Below are 16,121 nucleotides of genomic sequence, written 5' to 3' on the forward strand. Positions count from 1 at the left end.
CCTCTATGGGAGATTGGCCAAGAGTTGGATGGAATACTCCAAGCGGTAATCGGATATGGAAAGCAGCAGCAATAAGAATCGATAAGAGCAAATTAAGTGTTTTTCAATATTGCCGACACGAAACACGTTAATAGGTACGTATATGGATTATGCACTTGGACCGCGGACACAGCTGGATTCCAAAAACAATTATTAGGACAAATAGCCCAGTGTCAGTCACTGGGGCAGTGCGGCAATTTGTGGTGTCACTAGTTCGTTTGGCAACCGCTGTTTGTAAGCATTTTGTGCAATACCGAGAAGCAACAAATGCATTGCTTGCTTTGCGTCTCGGTGCACCTACGAAACATTTTAGGCGTCTGTATGTGTCTTTCCTTAAATTTGCGCGAACAATCCGAAGACTCCACAAGTACAGCAACCACCAGAGCAACTGTGTAAGTCTCGTTACATTAGCCGAGATCACGTGCCCGGGTATGGTATGGTATGGTACGGTATATGGTCAGTTTTGTCAGACGAACAGCCAGGCTAACATCTCCAGCATACCATTGAAGGCTGCACCTCTTTTCTTTCAAGAGTACTACCGAGTCTATCGGCGGCACTCCACAATGAATGTTTCAAACGAATGATATGGTCGCGCAGGGAGTCTTCTGCCACCCCAAGTATACGCAAGTTCGCATTTCTCTTTTTTTTTTTTTTTTGCTCGTTCCGAATCAGTGTTCTGAATGCTGGTATGGCGTTCGCCCTGGGCGACGTACTAGAAGATTTAACTTGCATTTATATGTGGAGGGTCTAGTTACCACACTATTTCCTCGCGGTTGCTTTGTTCCACTCCATCCAGCACAGGGCTCATATGCACAGTTCATGTGCGGTTCATCGTTCTTTGAAAGCTGTTCAGTTGGCGGCTTTATACGTTGCTTGTCTACGTTTTCCTGGACGTGAAGCCTGTGTCCGCACCTCTTGGAAGCTTTTCATGTGTGAGTGAGTGCATGGACCGTGCGTAAAAAAAAAAATGTACATTATAAACCAGTCCAAATTATGAGACTGGGAGAGCACTTCCCTGCTGATTTCTCGGTGGCCCATTTCTCTGTCTCTCCGACCAGAACCTCTTGGTGGACTCCTGGCGCACGCACGCGAAATTGTGTTGCAGTGAAGATCCAAATTCAAGGCGAATGCTTGGCTTGCTCTACCTTTGTTTATTTGATTTTCTCAATTTCCGTTGATATGCGGATAGTGCAGGTGCTCCTGACAACTTCACGGAGCAGGAAAGATGTCATTCATTTACCAACGAACCGTAGGCCGGTATTCATATCTTACGGTACCGCACCGTCGCATCAGTCTGCGTTAGGGGTTCCATCATTCGTCACTGCGATGGATGTGGTAAGAACACGATTTCGTTACGAAGGTAAATTCACGCAAGTCTTACGTGCGAGAAATTTTTCTAATATGCGCCTTTGTTTCCAACATTGCTGTCTCCTTGCCGCTGAAAAAAATAATCGTACTTAAAGATTTTCGTTGCCTTTTAGTAATTCCATTAATTGTAGATGTATATGTAGATCCTTGGGAAATATGGCACGTACCCATTCTGAGGGATTGGCCAAGAATCGAGTAGGTCGAAGTAAAATGTCATATAAAAGTGCAAAATTTCATACTGGCTAAGTTAGAATCGAAAGATAGAGATTAGAGAGCCGTTCATTGTACAGTATCTTGATAGCGATGATGATGATGGCAATCCTAAACAGTACATACAACAGTGTATCCATCAAGACGCGGCTGATCGTTCTATTGAAAAATAAGGAAAAAAAAGGGGATAGTAGTAGTTGTAATAGTAGTAATAGTAATACAACTATTATTTTAAATGAGTATGTGCTCAACAGTAGAAAAATAAGAAAAACAGCATGTTGTTTAGTGTCAGTAAACTATTGAAAACCAGGACGAATTACAAATGTTGGGTGGCTGAACCAAATGTTTTTCTTAGTGCGCATACGTCCGTCTGCTGATTTGTTTTCTCTAGCTTGGTTCTTTTTCTCGTTTTCATCCAAAATTATGCAAAATCTGGAAACAGCACGTCGAGAGAACGTAGTCATGGGGGAAGTTTTTGAGGTGCTGTCTTGATTAAAGATCTTCAAGCGGTAACGTCCTTTAATTGGCAACGTGAAGGAACGTATTACGGCGCCTGTCAGGCAGAGGTCGATTTTCCAACCGTCGTCTTCCCTTTCCAATGTCACATTTTAAGCTACGCGACGTACTACTGCACGCTGTTGCAACGCTTCCTTTCGGCAGCTGTGCAGATATTTTTTTTTTGTGTTGCATTGCAGCTTCCCCTCGCCCGCAGTGCACAAATGAACCTGTCGATAATTTATTTATTTATTTTATTGCATTATTATTTTTTATTTTTGTATCGCGGCACTGCAGATTCCCTTCGCTCGGAGTGCACAAATGAACCTGTCGACGCCGGGTCGTCGGGTAGTCCCTTGGGCAAATGGTCCTGGGAGGCTACTGCGCTGAGGCGCGCACCAGCTTTCCAGGCTTAAGCTCTAGCCCATGGAAGATGGCGGGATTCGCGTGAAGTTAGGAATAATCCCCTTGCGGACGTCTTATTGTTACGACCGCCTCGTTGCGGCGCGCACCTCACAGCCTTGTTTGTCAAGGTGGGACTCAAGAGAGGCCCGTCCGATGTCTCTCTCCGAAACGAATTTGGAAAACGAACTCGGTGACCAAAGAAAAGTCTGAAAAATGCGTTTCTTTCTTTCATTGCCTTTATTTTTTGTAGGGAGAAGAGAGAGAGGGCAAGGGGGGGGGGGCTGAAACGAGAAGCCTCAGAAAATATACGTGTGCACTCGCGCACTTTGGTGTTAGCTAATGTGACTAATGTGACTTGTGGAAGTGTGGATTGCCGCAGATATAACAGTGTGGAACCCATTGTAAAGGAGATGACCTACGTTCTAGTTCATAATTGCGCCTAAATGGCTTTCAGAGGTGGGAAAAGCTGGAAAGGCTATGTTGGCATTCGCCAAACCAGTCTTCTAACAGCTGTTAAATGCGCGGCCCTCTCTATGCGATGAGCAAGCAGAATACAAAGAATCGATGGGTTCAGTTTACACACACACACACACACACACACACACACACACACACACACACACACACACACACACACACACACACACACACACACACACACACACACACACACACACACACACACACACACACACACACACACACACACACACACACACACACACACACACACACACACACACACACACACACACACACACACACACACACACACACACACACACACACACACACACACACACACACACACACACACACACACACACACACACACACACACACACACACACACACACACACACACACACACACACACACACACACACACACACACACACACACACACACACACACACACACACACACACACACACACACACACACACACACACACACACACACACACACACACACACACACACACACACACACACACACACACACACACACACACACACACACACACACACACACACACACACACACACACACACACACACACACACACACACACACACACACACACACACACACACACACACACACACACACACACACACACACACACACACACACACACACACACACACACACACACACACACACACACACACACACACACACACACACACACACACACACACACACACACACACACACACACACACACACACACACACACACACACACACACACACACACACACACACACACATATATATATATATATATATATATATATATATATATATGTATGTTGCAGTCATATGAGAGAATCAGCGACAATGAAGTCAGGGAAAGCATAGGGTTACTTAGGTGTTATTTTTAATTGAAATGTGGATGCAATCAGGTACTGGGAAATTAGAGTGGACTACAGAAGAGCTTGCCGCGGGTCAGATTGAAATCCACATCCTACTGTTTCTATATTAAAAAAACTAGCAGTTATCGTTTCCTATTCTTTCCCTAGATTCTGTCTCTCATTGCCTCGCATTGTTGTAAATAAAAAAAAAATTAGTCATTTCGCCCTTACTCTTTTCGCTTTTATTATATATGCCATATAAATTCAGAAAACAATGAAGTCAGCACGCAACGACGCTGACAACTGGCTCCCCATTTTCATCCGGCTTATATTTGCCACTAACATAAAACAGAACCCCTCGTTTTCTCCCTATTTTTCTGGCTCTAGCTGGTTCTATCAGCCTTGCGAGATAATGTGCCGACTGTAAAAAAAGAAAGAAAAGAAAGAAAAAATGAACAATACACTGTTTATTTTCAACACGAAACTCCTACGATGTCATGTTCAGATACACTCCTTATGTTTCTGCTTATTTGGTTTAACCACGTATTTATTTTCTACCTGCACTTCGATGCGTTGCGCTGCTCTAATATCATGTCGATAGTGTGAATACGTGGGCAGCTGGTAATAAGTTTACTTTAACGAATTCAATGGGCATGCGCATTATTGTTGCGGTGTTGGTTCTCGTTTCTGTTTCGCGCTCAGCGACAGTAACTATACAGAAATTACAACTTTCGTCTACATGCAAGAGGAAGTGCGCGGCAGTGATTTCACAAGTTCTATATATATATTTTTTTAATTTTTGCTACTGGCGAGCCGAGTCTTTGTTTTCAGACATTTCGGAGTACCTTGTGTTGGACTGTAGAGATAATCCATGGCATCAGCATGAGTTCGCTCGGGGCGCTTTATCCGGGTCTTGTGTTTACGCGGAGAAGCAATCCACGGCACGCCTCCCGGGGGCAACGTGTGTCGGTGACACACGCCCGCAAGAAAACACGCCTCGATGACGGCGACGCATGCAGTATTTATCAGAAGGCAGTCGCGTATGGCCGTTCGACGGAGAAAGCAAAGGCGATCTGTACGGCAACTGCCGATGCGGGTTTCAGTTTTGGTTTTTTTATAGCGAGAACACCTAAAACAAATAGCGTCGAAGCATTCATGCTGCTAGTCAATTGGAACAGGCCCTGTCATTCGCAGGTTCATCTTTTTTCCTGCCTTTACCCAAGCGCCCTAGGCGTCCAGTGAAGATTGCGGAAGCAGCCCCTGGTATTTACAGTCTACGGCTGAATGAAGAAACAAGTTTGGGATATGAAAGTTTAAAAGTAATGCAGCCGCAGCCTGGCTCACTTTCCAAAATAAAAAAGAAATGTCCTGAATGTTGGGAAAGAAAGGCGACACCCAGAAAAGATCGAAAGTTTTTATTGGCCGCTAAACTGCTACACGGCCTCCGGCTTTCTCGAAATGCGATACTGTGCTGGATCACCTTCGACTAGACAAACAGACAGACGGACGGACGGACGGACGGACGGACGGACGGACGTGCGAATGCTATGAGCGTCCCCTTTAAAGTGGGGTCGTGGGTTGCGCCACCAAACCTTCTTCTTATTTCGCCTAATGTCCCAGCTATCTTTTTGAAACACGCACTCATGCACGCATGCACGCGCGCACCCCCCGCCCCCTCCACACACACAGACACAAACAGAGTTCGCAGCAACAAACTTTCTGAACCACTACTGGGAACTTTGTACGCCTCCGTCGTTTGTGGTCTCCCTAGTTTTCTGCCACCAAACCTCCAATCGACTCTTGCTAATCTCTATTGCGGCCATGTTTACTTTCCCCCTGCTATCCCTGAACCCAAGGGCTCCAAGGAGGCCAGAGGAGGCTAAACCAAGAGCTGGGTAGATACATTCACATTCGAATAAACATATCCATCGCTTGATGATAGATTGGCGCTTACCCACTCGCGGGGATTGGCCAAGAGTCGGGCAGACTTTGCTTATGTTTTCAGAAAATGGGGGTAAGGATCTAAAATTTTGTTACATGAATTTAGGCGAGGGAAAGTCGAAACGGTTCAGTAGATTGTCATGCTACGTAGAGAAAAAAAATAATTATCTTTAATATATCAATGAGGCAATAGAGGAGGAATGAATAGAATAATACGGTCATCAATGAAATCGGTTTGATTCAATAATAAATTTTTCTAAGGCGAAGCACACATTCCTATGTGAGTGCCCAAGCACAGACGCTCCGAAAGACAGTAGTACCGGAGTGTTCAATGGCAGGCCAAGCTGTCGCACTGTAATTTCTAATGTCATTTTTCTCATGGAGGAGAAACGCCGGCATTCCAGTAGGTAGTGCTCAATCGTCTCTAATGCATTGCAATAATGGCACAATGGGGATATTGCCAGACCAGATCGGTGCATGTAAAAATTTAGAGATGGGACTCGACAACGTAGTCTCGTTAATGTAACTTCAGTTTGTCTTGTTTTGCAAAACTTCCTGCTCCAAGGGAATTGTAGGTGGCGTAGTTCCAAGGATGATTTGAGGTTCGATTGAGATTTTAAAAGGATGTATCTTCTGAACCTGGCGGACGTGATGAAGCCCATCGTTGGAAGAAGGGGAAGCACTGGGCCGCTGATAGAAGCCTTGGCCAAGCTGTCTGCCACCTCATTCATAAATATGCCTTTGTGTCCAGGTACCCATATCAATCGCAAACTTCTCAAATGACTTGGAGCCAGGGAGTACAAAGTTTTCAATATGTGTGTCTCGCCGGGAGCAGTAAGTGAGGTGCACAGCGACAAAGAATCTGTGATTATTACCGCCGTTGACCTGAAAGATTGTAGCTTTCGTAAAGCTAGGACAACAGCTAGGAATTCCGCTAAGTATATTGGAGTGAAGTCGGGAAGCCGAATAGAAAAAGACCAGTCCAATGATGATGAGAAGATTCCAACTCCTGCCTTTTCTTCACTCTGCGAAGCATCCGTTGCTATAATTACGTTAGTTTGGAGTTGATTCAAGTGATCCTGGGTAAGCCGTTAAGAATATGCGAGGGAAGCTGCTTGGCATTATTTGGGTATAGGTCATCATAAGTAATAACTAGTGAATTTGAGATGCTGTTTTCCGTGATTATATCATTTATATTTACGTCTAACGGATTCAATAACGATTGCGATACAATGACTTGTGGCGTGTGAAACCGTGGCCATCTGACTCCAAAAAATTGGGCTCGTTGTTTGATGAAGATGGACTGGGATCGTCTTAGTGGGGATTCATAGAGCCTTATAAATGTTTGAACGCTAAGTATCTTAAATCTCATTTCAAGGGAAGGCAATCGTGCTTCCTTGTAGAGCACAGCGTTGGCTACAAACTTTGGTAGCCCCAGACATAAGCGAAGCGCTTCCCGTTCCAGCAAAACTAGTGGGCGTAGCTTGTAAGCCGCGGCGCCGGAGAATAACACACAACCGAACTCTAGTATAGGTCGAATATACATGCGGTAAATCATTATGAGTGTGTCTCTGCGCATGCCCCATCGATAATTACTTATCCTTCGTAATATCCCCATTGCACGAGAAGCTTTTGAAGTTATATGTTCAATATGCTGACGCCAATCAAGATTACCATCATAAATAATTCCAAGGTACTTGACCTTTTCCACTTGTGGGATAGTGGAGTGCCGGTATGAAAGGGATATAGTAACTGGGTCTTGTAGGGGAAAGACAAGAACGGCACTCTTATTCACATTAAGGGACAAGCGAATATTGTCCAGCCATGCTTCTAGCTCGCATAAGTATTCCTGTAAGCATTCGTACAGTGACTGAATATCACTTGCTGATGCAAAAAACGCTATATCATCAGCGTAAACGTACGTGCTTACATTTTGATGATGAGGAATGGAGCTGAGTAGGATGTTAAACAGCAGCGGGGACAAAACTGCCCCTTGAGGAACCCCGCGTGTTTGTCTGAATTTTCCCGATGAAATTCCGCTTTGTGCACAGTAAAACTCCCTGCCCTGCAAGAACTCTGCAGTCCACGTCACGAAGTAGTCTGGCAATCCAATATCCTGCATCCTCTTTATTAATAAAGGGTATTCCACGCTATCGTATGCTTTAGAAATGTCTAATGTGACTAGGGCAGCATATTGTTTTTGGTGACGAGCCAACTGAATTCGGCTTTCTAGGTCGATATGTGCGCACCAAATGGACATCCCTGGTCTAAATCCAATTTGGCAGGGGCTCAATAATTCTCGTGTTGTCACAAACTGAACCATACGTGCGTTTAATAATCTTTCTATTAATTTTACGAAATTTGATGTTAGAGAAATAGGCCGAATATTGTCTAGGACATACCCTTTGGTTTGGTCTTTCAGCAGAGGAAGCACCTTCGCAATTCTCCACATAGGAGAGAACCATGCATATTGTACCGAGTAATTTATGGTATCTAATAAGCCGTTAGGAGCGACTTCAAAGAGAAGTTTAATCATCTTGGTAGTGACCCCATCGGGACCTGGGGCTGCTGCTGGTAAACAGGAAACGGCTTGGGACAATTCTGCCATGGAAAACTCTTCGAAATTTTCTGAAGTGCCCTGCGCGTAAGGAGAGAAGGGAAGAGAGGTAGCGAAGCGGGTTTCTAACCCTTGCGCGATTACATTTAGGGAGTCAGCTTTTTCACTTGTGGTTAAAACTACCGACTCCCAGTTCAAGGGGCGTGGAATCATTTTTTGGGATCTTAAAAACCGAAATAATGCACGCTTATTATTTGCTTTCGAAAGGAATTCGAAATGTCTGACATTGTAATCGTCTTTTGCCTTACCTACCGTTCTTTTAAATGTTCCAGCAATAAATTTATAGTTTTTCCAGTTTTTTGGAGATTGGTTATGCATGAGTTGTTTCCATGCAGCCTTGCGTCGCTTGTAGTCCCGCGAGCAATCGTCATTCCACCAATTTGTAGCAGCAGTGTTTTTACATGCCTTTAACTGGAACTCTGATCTTTTGCGCGAAGTATCAATTATTGAGCAAATATCCTCGGCTTTCAATGGAGAATTTTCCATTGATTTGAAAGTAGTCTGCAAGCAATTTTTAAATGTACGGTAATCCACAAAAGAGTGGATTCGAGCCTGCCCGGTGGACTGTGGACCTACCACTTCAAACACAATAGGCAAATGATCGCTTGTCGTCCCGACATTCACCGTTTCCCATGCGGATGTGGGAATACCTGGACCTGAAAATGTAAGACCCAGTACAGATCTGAACTGTCCGCGAAGAAACGTAACTGATCCCGAATTTTGACATGAAAAGTTATTTGTGATTGCCCAGTCCCATAGACGCTTTCCGCACGGGTCTGTCCTGGATCCCCATGATACATGATGAGAGTTGAAGTCACCTGCCAAAATTATATCTTTACCGCATTTCGCCATAACCGAGTCCAGTGGGTGTGTATCCTGCACACCCGAGGGAAAGTATATATTGACTAATGAGAAAGGCCTACTGCCAGGGAGAGTAATTTCTACTGCTAGAATTTCACACTCTGGAGACATCAGCTGGAATGATATATTTGCCCTGTGGCAAAACTTGCTTGAGACCATAATTAACAGTCCCCCACCTCTCGATGGGCGATCTAGGCGAAAGGACCTAAAATTGCGCAGAGAAAATTGTTTTTCAGGGCATAACCAGGTTTCTTGCAGTAAAATTACATCTGGAGAAATTTGAGACGATAGAACGTTTAAATCTGTAGAAGCAGCGAATACTGATCTGCAGTTCCACTGCAATACCCTCATCTACCTTCCAGTGATGAGAGCACCGCAGAGGCCACAGCCTCCTCCAATATATTACCTTTCGGGTTGACTTCAGGGAGGATTTTCTTGGATTTACTAACTGAGTGTGAAGTGGTAGCTTCAAGGGGAGAACACCTCCTTTTATGTGCCCTCGCGTCAATTTCCATGTTTGAGGTATCTGGATAATCAGGGTTGTCTGGGCTATTAGTTGCCTTGGTTGAGGTACCTGCGACAGACCTCACATGCTCTATATGGGTTGCGGACGCAATTGCTCCATTTTCCTGAGAGTGGGTTAAACAAGCATTTATGTCAGAGCATGATGGCAGGGCAGTAACACTCGGTAATAATTTTTCTAACCTTGAGGTAACCAGTCCATTGAAGCATTCCGTGACGCTTTCTACTATGCGCTCCATAATTTTAGCCATAGACTTTTCAATAGCTTGTGCGATTACCTCTGACAAGCTTCCATCAACGACAGCTTGGGTTCGTGCTGTCACACTCGCATAACCATGGGCTCTTTCTTTTACCGCCGCAATTGCCTCTTGACGTGAGCAGCGCCTTTTGTCCATAACCTCCATTATTTGGACTTCTTGAGTTCTCGCAGGGCAGTTTGAGTAATCAGCTTTGTGGGCTCCACCGCAGAGGCAGCAAGAGTCCGACTCGGCCGAGCAATCACTAGCGGAATGGCTCCCGCCGCAGACGCAACAACGAAGGCTGGATTTGCAACCACCCATGCTGTGACCATAGCGCCAACAGTTTCGACATTGTAATGGACGCGATGCAAGCGGGTCCACTCTGAATATTAGAGGCCAGACTTTTATCTCTGTAGGGCAAGACGTACCTGCAAACGTGGCAATTACTGACTCAGTAGGGACGCGTGTATTGTCCACCATTCTGTTGCACCGGTAAACAGCAATTACTCCCGCCGCGGAGAGCTTTTCTAGGGTCTCTGTCGGACTTAAGGAGGAGTCTACACCACGAACTATTCCCTTAGTGCAGGCAAGATGCGGGGGAATGAAGGCACTCACTTGCATCGATCCAAATGATGAGCACTTAAGTAAGTCGTACACACACGCCTGGTCTGGCGAACGGCAAACAATCCCACCTCTGCCAAACTGTCGCACATCAGTGATGTGCAAGTAGTGATGCGTTGCCGCCTGAAGTTCCGCCTGCACTGCCTTCGGGTTGTTGAGCCGGATGGCTCCTCCATGCAGAGGCACCAGCGCCACAGGAATGCTGCTCACCCCACTACGAAAGAAAGCTTCAAGAGGCATTTTATCAGGTGGTAGCGAGGCCGACCAGGGCGGAGATCGCCCCGAGCCGTCCCCTGGAGAACATTTAGACATTTGTGGCTCTATCGCCGTAGCAGACAATGTAAATTTATCTTAAAACCCTGCTTGGTATCTACAAAGCTGCACTAAATCCGCCCGACACTTAGCCAAAACCCCGAAAGCTCACTGTTGCGATCCCGGCTGCGAGATGCACGAGACAGCTTCCTCAAAGAGGCCGGAGCAAACCCCAATGGAAAAAGAAAGCTTTACCGCACCAAGTACATGCTTCTTCTTCCTTGGTATACCTCGCTTTATAACTGCGCGTTCTAAGGCATCCCGATCTCGCTTCAAACAGTAAGGACCTTCCCTTCGAGTTATAATTTTTTTCTTGCCAGTCACCCGTCCTCTTTCACAACACTTTCTCTTGAACGATCGCTGGTCAGTTCTGTGTAGAGCGCGGGAACAATGCACGTAGATTTGGTTTTCAGCTTGCACTTATGTTATCCGTGTTGTAAAACTGACTTATTGATGATTTCAAGATGCTCCTTTCTTTCAAAAATGGACAGTGACACATGAACAAGAGTGCCGCGATCATATTTGAAATACTTTTGCGCCGGCATATGACAGTACCTTTGCTAGCAGCATTCAAAATACTTTTGTATTGATGCTGTCACTATGGTCTTTATTGCGACAACTTTAACGAAAGATTTAAACCTGAAGGCTGCAGAGTTGTGTTTTACTTAAATTTCGCTACACAGTTCCATTTTGGGAGGAGAGAACGTTCAATGAACTACATGTTTTGTTGCTCGTTTTGTTCTCGCAATATTTAATCCACTACACAGACAAAAACCAGTTCATTTCTCAAGAGCAGCTCGCTTCACCGATGGCTAAAAGCTGACAGCGAGGTTTTAATTTTTTCATCGTTAATTGTAATGTAAACTAAACATGAACCATTTTGATGAGTCACGCTTCACAGTATTTATAAAAAACGTAAAACAGTTGAAGGGTTACCTTAAAGGGACACTAAAGTGAAAAATGATTTCTTCTGCATCAATAAAGTACCATTCTACAACACCAAAAACACCACTCTTGCAACGATAAGACGTTTGGTAAGCCAGAAAAAGCGCAAGAACAAAATACGGGTGGCGACGCCTACTTATGTTCCCGCACCTGGGGGCTGTGACGTCTTGGATTTTGATGGCATCTTCTAGGGCCTACTAATTATATATAGCGGCACAGATTGACTACATTGTGTTCTAAAGGAACTAAATATTAAACATGGCAAGTTTCGGGAACCTTTATTCAGCCAACGCGGCCCAAATGCGAAAACATACTTTGGAATCCCTGACGTCACGCTGACGTACAGGTGCTGGGGTTTCAGCGCGAAATTCAAATACTGATACTTGGACCTTCATTTTCTCATCCAATAATCAAACTATTTTTTTTTTTAAATGACTGCCTGCAGGGTTCTCAAACAATGCTTCATTAGTCTAAACTGATTTATTGTTTCGCTTTAGTGCCCCTTTAAATGGGTGCAAGCTTTGAGCTTCTGCTTTCAGTAGCACTAAAGAAGGCGAAGAAACGGGATAGTTCATCGAGTATGTTCTTAATAGTTTGGGCCTAAAAGCGTTCGAAGAGAGCAGGGGTGGGCATAATCTGTAAATGCTACGCCAAACTTCATTGACATGCTGGCAAGCGTAAGGCTTACGCCTTCCAGGTGAAGCCATATGAGGATGCTGTCAAAGTTTCCTGAGAAAGCTCAGAAGTGCTTTTCACATCGGAGTGCTGCCTCTTCCTTTGTATAATCTGGCACAAGGTTAAAGAAGTTGCAGCCATTGTGATATGAAGGCCACGGAATCAGTGAGCGTGCCCTTGTAAAATTACAGAATTACTTGTGAAATTGCAGAATTAAAGGATGCTTGAAGCTACGCGGCTTCGCGTTCTTACGATGCATGTATTGTACATTGAAATGATGCAGATTTGCATTTACGCATTATCATGATGGTTAGCTTGCTGCATTGCGCCTCACAACTCTGCGAAAGGGGTTATAGGATGTTATAGGGTTATAGGATTGTCCTGACATCTTGTGATCTCTCTTAAAGCGAACAAATATTTTATTTAGGAACAAATCCACTTGCAGGAGCCACATTTGATACTTCTCCTATAATTTTTATTTCTCTCTCTCGTGGAGAGTTTTGTCCAAGGTATTCGCTCGGTAGTCATTCATTTCAGTGAAGAATGAGATCCGTAAAAATATTAACGATATTTCGTCATGGGCAAGATTTAAGATGCGCAGGCCGAAGGTAGACAATCATACGAATCAAATCTGCTCCTTGTTCGAGGTTTTAAGACTCGTCGTCATCGCTGCATCGGACGCAAGACAAAATCAAAACTGCAGTGAGTTCATCATATGAAAAATTCAACATGCTCACCACGATCAAAGAAGTAAAGTTTACGCTGTGTTTGTGTTGAGTTGAATGTGCGCACCAGACAAAGGTGCGTTATCAATGCGATTAGCATTCCTATGGTATTCCGCGCACTTTCCGGAGGCTAAGTGTGTGTCTGTCTGTCTCCAACCCGTTTTCCCGCAAATCCGATTTCTCGATGCTCGCTAGAATCGAACTTGCGCCGAGCGCGGATCGACTTTCCGGTGGCGCTAATAAACGGAACAGTATTTGCATTGGAAAGCAGCGTGCAGTAGAAGCAGTGCAGTGGAGAGGAGCACGGGTTGCATTTTGATCAGCCGATATTGGGACGCGAGATTTCGACCAGCCGAATATACCATCAGAAAATCTTTAAAATTTAGCCCGTGCACATGCTGGGCAGAATCTAATGTATTCATCCGGGTTCCTTAAGGACATCAGCCGGACGCTTTGTACTGGGCATGCGCCGCTTTCCAATGAACGTCTTTCAACCAACGATTGAACGAGCCGTGCCATGAATGCACTGGGTATGTGCTTCTCTACGATGAACCTCCCTCCAACTTCCGTCACTGGGCATTTGGGTGCGGGAAAAAGAGGAAAAAACTCACAGCCATCGCGCGCAACGACGTACCACGCACCTAGGAGGTCATGCGTGGACTTCTTGGCAGCGCTATTAGATGACGCAGCGTGTCCAGAAAGAAGTGCGAGAAAGTAGCCCGGCTGCCGCATGATGTGTTTCTGGGCGCATGCACTGGCGTGCCATGAATTTCGGAGGCCACGCGCAGACTTCGCGGCGGCGCCACTAGATGGCGCAGAGTGTTCTTAAGGAAGCCATAGGGAGGAGTCCAGCGGCAGTGAACGCCTCATCCATAAGGTGTTTCGATGGTGGCAATACATTGTGTCGCTATATTATTTGACTGCGTGCCGTTCACAGCCATCAAAGATAGGCTCTGCCGAACTTTCACTTAACTATTTTCAGAGCGCGGAGCATCAACAAACATTAATTATACATGGAAGGGACTACATAGGCAAAGGTGACAAGTATACACAGCAGTACGTTACATCTATAAATAAAAAATATCAGGTATGCACTTTCTCTAACTGACTATTCACACGTGTACGTGTTTATCTCTATCGGGTGACCACATTTCACCGCCTAACAAATGTTATCGGACAGCGCAGGATGCGCCTGCATGTATCGGAAGTTTCTCGAATGTTATCGATAGTTCCATCCGCTGTCTGTTGTCACCGAACCTTGTATAATCTTAGTTCATGTATGCGCGACGCGAATTGTGTAGAATTTTCAGGAAGACACGCGGGCACCAGCGATTCCTCTGGAACCTTCGATGACTGATGTATAAAAGCCGACGCGCTTGACCCAATGATCAGATTTTCGACGATCGCCGGCTGTGCTCGCTGTTTTCGTAGAGCTTTGAGTGTAGCCTGTTTTTTGGGGCACAGGTTCGCCCAATAAAGTTAGTTTTGCCATTCACACTTTTCTTGCTGTGTCCTCGACCGTCACTACTACGTGACATATTGTGGAGGTGCTAGTTCGTTCATGTACCGGACGCCCCCGACAAGCTGTGATCCAAGTCCGGACCGCAAAGGCAGCAGCAACATCGTCCCGGAATATCGAGCAAGCCGCCGACTGCAACAGCTGCCCCCGGAGAACGGACCTGAGAAGGCCAGAAGAGCGTAGCCAAGACAACACCAATGGCTGCCCCAGTGTCCCCCATTCTGCTGCAACAACCTCAAGACCCACCATCCTTCCATGGAACATCAACTTATAGGGACACTAAATGTTACTATGAAGTCAAATTAAAGTGATAAATCAATGCTCTAGAAAGTCTAAGGCATCAACATAATCGCGAACAGAGCTTTAGTAACCGAGAAATTGAGGTAAATGCATGACACGATTTGAGACCCCCCAGAGGCATTTCGGTACTAGCCCGATTACGAAGGCACTCCTCATCATAATTTGTCACTAGTAGTCAACTACTCATATTAAAAAGATCATTTCACTAGCTTATAAGACGGAAGAAAATGCTACTTGTCTACTTCTGTTTGGTTCTAAAGAAAATAACATTTTGACGTTACCCTTCAGTAGTACGGGTGGTCGAAAGGTTTCGTTTTCGCTCGACTCAGCGCGCTCGACTCTGCGCCGCGTGCGCTTTGGAGTTTCCGTTGTTTCGTTATCGCGTCATGCTGCGCTGGTTCTGCTCGCTCGCGAAACTTGCATTTGGAACAAGCAGCGAAAATGCCACGTCCATGTGATGTCGTGGGATGCGCGAACGGTCCGCGGAACTTGGCTAAGGGCAGTTGCAGCGGCGAATCCAACGTTAGTTGTCACTGTGTGCCAACGAGTGAACCTCTCTCTCGAAGTGGTTAGGTGCCGTACCTCTGCCACAGCGCGTTGGCAAAGACACAAAAAATTGCATTGTGTGCTCGCTGCACTTTCGTCCAGAGGATTACGAGTTCAACGCCGACTTACTGAAGTCGTGTGGAGTGTCTTTCAAAGCAATGCTCAGCCGTAGCGCTGTTCCGTCCGTCTTGCCTGCATTCTCCGAAGCGCAAGAACAACTGCAGGCATTTGTTGTGCGGTATTTGGTTTTTCACGAAGGAAAAGCTAGAAATGTGCGAATCTGTACAGCCATGACATACAGTTGCCGTCGTAGTAGTACGCAACGACGCCGGCAGCGCGAGCCCTCAGCAGCAGGTCACGTTCATCAGTGCTTAAATCGCTGCAGTCGAGCTCAGCTTCGCGAGCCAATGTGCCGTTTCAG

The sequence above is a fragment of the Dermacentor andersoni genome, chromosome 2 (genome assembly GCF_023375885.2).
Source record: "Dermacentor andersoni chromosome 2, qqDerAnde1_hic_scaffold, whole genome shotgun sequence".
Taxonomy (NCBI): Eukaryota; Metazoa; Arthropoda; class Arachnida; order Ixodida; family Ixodidae; genus Dermacentor; species Dermacentor andersoni.